The sequence below is a fragment of the Cynara cardunculus genome (genome assembly GCF_001531365.2).
Source record: "Cynara cardunculus var. scolymus isolate 2C chromosome LG 12, CcrdV1, whole genome shotgun sequence".
NCBI classification, from domain to species: Eukaryota; Viridiplantae; Streptophyta; class Magnoliopsida; order Asterales; family Asteraceae; genus Cynara; species Cynara cardunculus.
The window spans coordinates 1,960,665-1,968,791 of NC_037539.1; positions in this window are offsets into that span (position 1 = coordinate 1,960,665).

The following is an 8,127-nucleotide window of genomic DNA, read 5'->3' on the forward strand; positions in this document are numbered from 1 at the left end:
TGATTGAAGATTTGATCACAAGAAGAGGTATCACATAAGTCACAATGTGTATCACAATACATCTTGTAAGTATTTTGGCTATCATATTGCTCATGGTGTGTATCACAGTAGTATTTATTTCTCCCTTAAATGACTCCTCCCCAACACACACACACACACACACACACACATATATATATACACACACACAAACACACAACGTAAGCATCATAGTGGTACTATAATTGGTATCACAACGGTACCACTGTTGGTATCATAACGGTCTCAAAGTTTACTTTGTGTGTTTTGTATATCACATTATATGTATTTTGGGTATCACATGGTGTTCGTCGAAATAAGGTTTACTGGAGGCCGGAAGCAAGAGAGAGAGAGAGATGAGAGATAAAAAAAAAATTAAATACCTAAAATGTCTTTTGATTAAAAATTTAAATCAAATTACCAAAAATATTAGTTTCTTAATTTATCTATTGATTTATGATTGAGATTGGATCTCACAGTTATCACAAACTAACTAGTTCTCCCTTGAATGGACCTCTATATATAGAGGAGGTATACTTTGCAAACCATGTTATTTATACAAACCGTACAAACCTTATTCAACCAATCATAATTTTTCATTTTTTTTAATTTTGAGAAGTTGATTGATCACTTTTATTGTGGAGAATGTTAATCATGGATAATATCATTTTCATAATATATTAATTTTAAAGAAATATATGAAACAATTTCATAACCATATATGAAACAACTTCATCTAAAAAAGCATCATATCAAACAATTTCATGAAACAAAATCATTAAATTAAACAATAAAATCGACGGATAAGGGTGGTTTACACGGTTTGTACAAATATGAGTGGTTTGCATTTGATCGCTCATATATATATATATATATATATATATATATAGAGAGAGAGAGAGAGAGAGATGAGTTATTATACAACCCTTTACATTTGTACAACCAATACAACTCAATCTCAACCTTCCATTCAATTTGATGAATATGTGATTTCATAAAAGTTTAGATTGTTTTCTAATATAAAGTATTGATCATAATTAATGAACCATAGTCATCTTTCATAATTCAAATCATAATAAATGAACTCTTATCATTTTCATAAATATCTCAATTGAGTGGGTTGCATTGGTTGTAAAAATGTGATGAGTTGAATTTGTTTTCCTTTATTTTTAATGCATAAGAGTATGATTGTCCTTTGACTTTATAATAGATAATTTTGGTAATATTTTAATTGTGTCTAAATCTGGAAGATTATATAGATTAGAGGGTTTTTTAGGAAATGATCAATCAATTTGTTTTTAATAGATACTTACCAACATTAATATTTTGTATTATTTTAGTAAAGGAGCGGTTTGTATTTAATCGTCCATCCCTCTCCCTCTCCCTCTCCATATATATATATATATATATATATATATATATAGAGAGAGAGAGAGAGAGAGAGAGCTTGATTCAAATACTAACCAAGATTTTTGTGTTAACTTTGTTAACCAATCTTGGCCATTGATTCTTACAATAAAGGGTTGTGATTAACCATGATAAAAAATTAAAATTTTAAATTTACAATTTCAATGAACACATGTGAACAAAGGGGAAAAGGGTATTTAGGTAATTTTCTTTTTTATGTAACTCCCATATCATTAATTGAGAGTTACAAAATCAAAAAATCTCATTATTTTTATTAATTCGTTTTTATTAATGTAAGAACCATATGAACACACACACAGATATATATATATATATATATATATATGAACCATTGTGTCAAATACGAACAAAAATTGACATATATATGAACTTGGACTGTATAGCATTTATGAACACAATATGAATATAATAAGAATAGTTGTTACAYRAAAGTAAATAAATAAAAAAACATGTATGAACACAATATGAACAGTTTGTGAACAATAGTTCCTTCATTATGAACATATTCAGGAGCAAGCCAATGTTGAGATATGCAACTAGTGTACATATGAACACAATATAAACAGTTTGTGAACAATAGTTCCTTTATTATGAATACATTCAGAAGCAAACCAATGTTGAGATATGCAGCTAGTATATATATGAACACTTGTGAACAATTCTTTAACAATTACATATGAATTCGAATTCTGATTGTAGTCGTAGACGATTTAACCTTTTCATTCTCGTTGTTGTCGATATGTTTTCCAATAAGTTTATCCATATTATTCGGACGATATCGAAATCTTTACAATCGGAAATTCTTTAACAATTACAAAATCAATATCATTATGGATAGAATAAATCGAAATTACAAAACATGAACACGTATAAAAAAATACCRATAATACATAATCATCAATTATTGAGATTTTTATATTTGTAACTCCCAATTAATAATTTGGGAGTTACATAAATGACAAATTACTTAATTACCCTTGTCATTAATATTTGAGTTATATGTTAACCTAAAGAAAAGATGGAATATGATTGGTTGAGCTTGATTAACAAAGTTAACACAAAAATTTTGTTTAGTATTTGAACCAACCCATATATATATATATATATATATATATAGAGAGAGAGAGAGAGAGGGGGATGTTATTCTACACCCTTTGCTATTCCTACACCCTATACAACCTCCATCTCAACCATTCAATTTTTAATCAATTAATTGTTTCCTAATATAAAGTATTAATCATAATTAATAAACTCTATTCATATTCCATAAATATTCAAATCATAATAAATGAACTCCAATCATTTCTATAAATATATCAATTAATTGGGTTGCAAATGTTGTACAAATGCACAAGGTTGTAAAAGAAATATACCCTATATATATAAAAGGTTTCAAATACAACCCATTGAATTCTTACAACTCATACAAACCAATATTTACCGTCCATCTACCATAAAGAATATACGCTTCTATAATTATCATAAAGAATGATAATGAATGAACTTTATCATCTTCCATAATTATCTCGATTATTTCCTAATACAAGTCTTGATTATGGTTTGTATGTTGTATTTAAAATCTCTTATACATATAGGCTGGATTTCAAACAAGAATACTCCTGTTTTACGAAAATGCGAGAACACTTTTGCATCTCTTGATTAATTAATACATAACATAAATTAGAATAAATAGAAATAACCTAGTATTTATCAACAACATGTTGTTATACTATATTTGTCTTTAATTATCTCTTAAATATTTGTATCATGGATGGTTTCTTATTCCGATGCCTCCGTTGTCGATAGTGGTGTGAAAATACCGTTGTAATGATATGATTTTGTTGTGATAAAAAAAAAATCATAACTGTAACACAAGAGCAGTTCATACCCATTTATAAAATTTCATACATACAAAAATTCATCACTTTTTCATATATGAAATAGTACGAAAAGTAAAGGGATATTGGAAGTGGATGGAGGAAATGGGACAAAATGTTGCAACTCCATCCTTAATATTTTGAAACCGACGTCTGCATGCTCCCTCCGCAACCATAACCTGAAACAATAACATTAAACAACACAAACTTATTGCCATCATCTTCTCTCCTGCCTCCTCTTTATGGAGAAAGAGAGAGAGAGAGAGAAGCGTTTCACAAAATTAAGCAAATCGAGGCTAATTTTGTTAATCGATCTTGGCCATTAATTTGAATAATAAACGGTTGTGATTTAATGATATTTAAAAATTAATATTTTCAATTAACATATGTGAACAAAATATCAAAGGGTATTTTTTAGGTAAAAGTAATTTATCTTTGATACACGAGTTGTCAGACATATGAACAACTTGTGTATATCCTCAAAACACATCAAACAAAAAAGATTAGACATATGAACAACATGTGAACCGTATGAACATCTTCTGTATATTCAGGAGCCAACTCTGTTGTATGTACATGAACACTTACGAAGCTTGTGTTCACATGAATCACAGATACTGTTCATATTCATGTGATGTGATTGTGCATATGTATCGATATGAACATCTATTGCCTTTGATATGTGTTCATTTAAACAAATTCAAATGTCATACTAATCACTTACCAATAGGAATGTTTTGATCATTTTCTTCATTATCGGAATTCGAATTGCGAATGTTATCGGAGACGACGATGGAGATTGGGAATCTCCATCCTCATCCCATTTCCATGCCTATCAAATGGTGTCATATAAAATAACTAATACGTTGATTCATTTACATAATGTTCTGAAAAGTTTGTTAAGACGTCTAAGGTGTCCTAGAAAAAAATGCAACATTTTTAGATAGGATTCTTTATCGTTGGTACTATAAACTTAACTCCTATATAACAATCTAATAGGACATTTAGGGGCCGTTTACCAAACGCTTACCCAGGTAAGCGCTTATCAAGTAACATTATCTCATCGAATGAATCGTAAGGACCAAGAATCTTATCCGGTAAGAGCGAGACAAAGAACACAAGTCTTACCCGGTAAGTAAAGGCGACAACTCTTACCACGGTAAGCGCTTACTGGGTAAATTGTTGCATACGATGTCATTTTGGTGGACTAAAATCTTAACTGATAAGTAAATAATAGTGTTAAATTTTACTCGTAAACACTTACCGGGTAAGTGCGAGACAAAGAACACAAGTCTTACCCGGTAAGTAAAGGCGACAACTCTTACCATGGTAAGCGCTTACCGAGTAAATTGTTGCATACGATATCATTTTGGTGGACTAAAATCTTACCTGGTAAGTAAATAATAATGTTAAATTTTACCGGTAAACACTTACCGGGTAAGTGTTTGGTAAACGGTCCCTTAGACTTTTTTAACGTCATATAAATCCAATTTTGTTATAGTAAAGAATGTGAGGAAACATGTGACAAGAATAAGAATTAACAAAAGGAGAACGAAGCATGAGAAAATAAGTAAGAATAAGTACTCTACTAAGATCTACGTTTGACATTTACAAAAGGTAACGTAAGACTATATATACCACGTATAACAAGTCACTACAAGAAAACCAAGTTTACAGGATACCGAAAAATATGTAGATGTCGTAATAGACTGTTTGATAGGATGTTTTTTGACGTCTTAACAAGTTTTTTAGAACGCTTCTTAAAAACCATCCTATTAATTTTTTTTATATGAAGTTATTTATCAAGTGTTGTATAAAAATGCATATAACACTTTATAAAAAAGTCTGTTATGACATTTATGACTTTTACATAGAAGACACAATTGTTTAGTCATAAAAACTTAAGTCTTATAAAACAGTCTGTTATGACATTTATGATGTCCTATAAATTTGCTTTTGTTGTAGTGAGCACGACAAGTTCACATCCCCCTCCAACCTAAACTACCGGTCCTTTACCCCTCCTAATCTATTCAGCTCCATTTTCCTTTACTATATGTACGTGTCCATTCCTAATCTGTTACTTTAATCCTCCATCTCCGACTCAACATTGGACCTAGAATTTTTGCTGAGTAGGTGCATTTTTAAGATTGATCAAAGGCCTGTAAATTCGTTCGATATGTTTTTAGTCGAATTCCATCTTAAGAGAATTTTTAAAAAAAATTGGTTGATCTCAACGACTGTTTGAGTTTTTTAGGTTTGATTTTCATGGACTTCTATTGTTTCTTGGTTGATTTCGAGGGATTTTTTCTGGTTATTTGGTTAATATTCCTTGTATTTTTTAATATCTCGAAGCACCCTGATAACTCTGGGAATTTTAAAATGATCTGTCATTTCGATAAAAGATTTTAAATGAGAGTGCGGATCTTCCGACGATAATCCCCCAAACTGACCCATTGTGGAAATCATTTGGAACATTACGGGTTTTGGTTCAAAAGTTGTGGCTGTCATTTCGGGCCTACCAATTCTTGCGGCCAACTGATCGAATTCGGGAGTTGCGTAGTCTCGTATGACTCTATTTTTATCATCGGCAATATTAACCGTGGCCTCCCGTGGAGGTGGATTATCCCCCATGGTTTGGTTATGATTATTTCTACCTCTTCTACGTCTTCTAATGGTTCCTTCTAATTCAAGATCAAGATGTAAAAGTTCACCGCATTGTAGCCTTTGCATACAACACGGGAAGTACGAGTGAAACAAAAGAACAAGACTCAAATGAAAAATCAATATCTCAGGATAAAAATCACGTTACTTTCCCCGGCAACGGCGCCAAAAACTTGACAGGACCGGGATCGTTCGTGTTCACCTAGTGGGCAGAATGTCCCCACATTGGCAGTGCAAGAGTACGCCGACACTATGATCGCTTGCAAGTAATAAAGTGGTACAAAGTACCGAGATCGTTCCCACAGAGAAGGTAGAGATTTAGAGATTTTTCATTAACTTCTTGCACGAGTTTCGAGATGTAAAATAAAGTTGGATTTTTGTTTATAAAAAGACCGAAATAAGACCGACTAGCTAATTAATGAAATAAACTTCTAATATTAAAATATGGGCATGGGTGCAAGTGTTGCTTAAGATAAAAATTAACAATAAAATGGTTAGACTTTTACGAGTTGTTTATAAAAGCTCCGATCTCTCGAAAGTAAACTTTTATAACGAGGCCTCATAAAATTCCATAAGGTTTTTAAGTTTACCACTTCGAAACTTGCCGATCAAGCTAAAAAGTAAAAGGAATGCGATTCTTACCCAAATCTCTTTGTAATAAAAATACCTATTGCTTAACCCCTAGCTAGATGCATACAAAATTCGCGTCTCCACGTAATTATTCAAAGACCCTATCGAGTTCATTGTGCATCACTTAAGTCGTATTTCGGATCCGCCCATCTCTGGGTCTAAGATCTAATATTAACACTTCAAAGTGATCAGTTTATCCGCATTTTAAGCACCGTCTTAAGTGACCAAGTTACGAAGTGATAAAAGATAAAAACACYCAAATATTATATAAACATCCTAAGTTAAACTCACACCCACACCCATACAAGTAATTTAGCTAGACATAATAAAAGTAATTAAAGACGTAAAATAATACTGAAATATAAATTGCATTAATGTAAAACTAAATTACAAGTACAAGAAAGTAAAATACTAGAAATTAAAGACATAAATTAAAGACATAATTTAAATACATTAATTAAAAAGAATAATAATACTAAAAAAAAGAGAAGAGAGATACACTAAAGAGTATTGTGTCTTCAAAATGGTGTTGGACACACCTCCAAATGGCTCTCCCAATGCCTCTTTATATAGGGGAGAGGAATGGAGGATACTACACTCAATCATTATCCAAGGGTAATTAGTACAAGGTTAAGAAAATACAAAAAAAAATAGAAGAAGGAAGACAGCTCATAAGCAGCTGGAGAAAATATATGGAGGAATCTTCAAGCTGCACGTTTCCCAAGAAGCTGCAACAAGGCTGGTAGACTTCTCACAGTGGTGCCACAGTGGGTAGTGCTGTCAGAAAAATACAGGTTTTTGGAATAATACCTCTTCCTTTGTGTTTCATCATCTTTTTAAAACTTTTTGGAATAAAATGACAAAAACAAGAAAAATCGATATTTAATAATAGCAAAAAGGGAGCAAATAAAAAGAAAATAACTCTTAAAAATAAGAATTATCACACCTCTTAAATTTTAGCGTATTCATCTTTCATACGCTAAAATTTTTACTTGTGAAAAGCGATTGAACGTGTACATGGGATCCATTCCTACTCCAAATGCTGCTATCAGATGTCATGTTTTGTCTAGTAGATTATCAATAAACAGATAAAGAAAAGGGAAATTAATAAAAATAACCGTTTTCAATATCAAATTCATCCTTCGCAAGTGACTCCTCAACTTGCGGTGGAGCTAAAAGTAAAAAAAATCAATTTTCGCTCGCTTGTGGATGTGCCATTTGCGGACCTGGGTGAAAAGTGAATTTTTTCAATTATTCCACTCACTTGTGGAGGTGCTACTTGCGGACCTGAGTGAAAAATGATGTTTCTTTCAATTTTCACTCACTTGCGGAGAAGCCACTTACGGACCTGGGTTAAAAGTGAATACTTTCTTGTCTTTTAACTCTTCCACAAGTTGAGGTGGTGCCACTTGCAAAGATAATGATATCTTAGAAATCTCTCAAAAAAATTGACTAAAAGATGAATTTGGTCCCATCTTAAAAAAAAAAAAAAAAAAAAAAAAAAAAAAAAAAA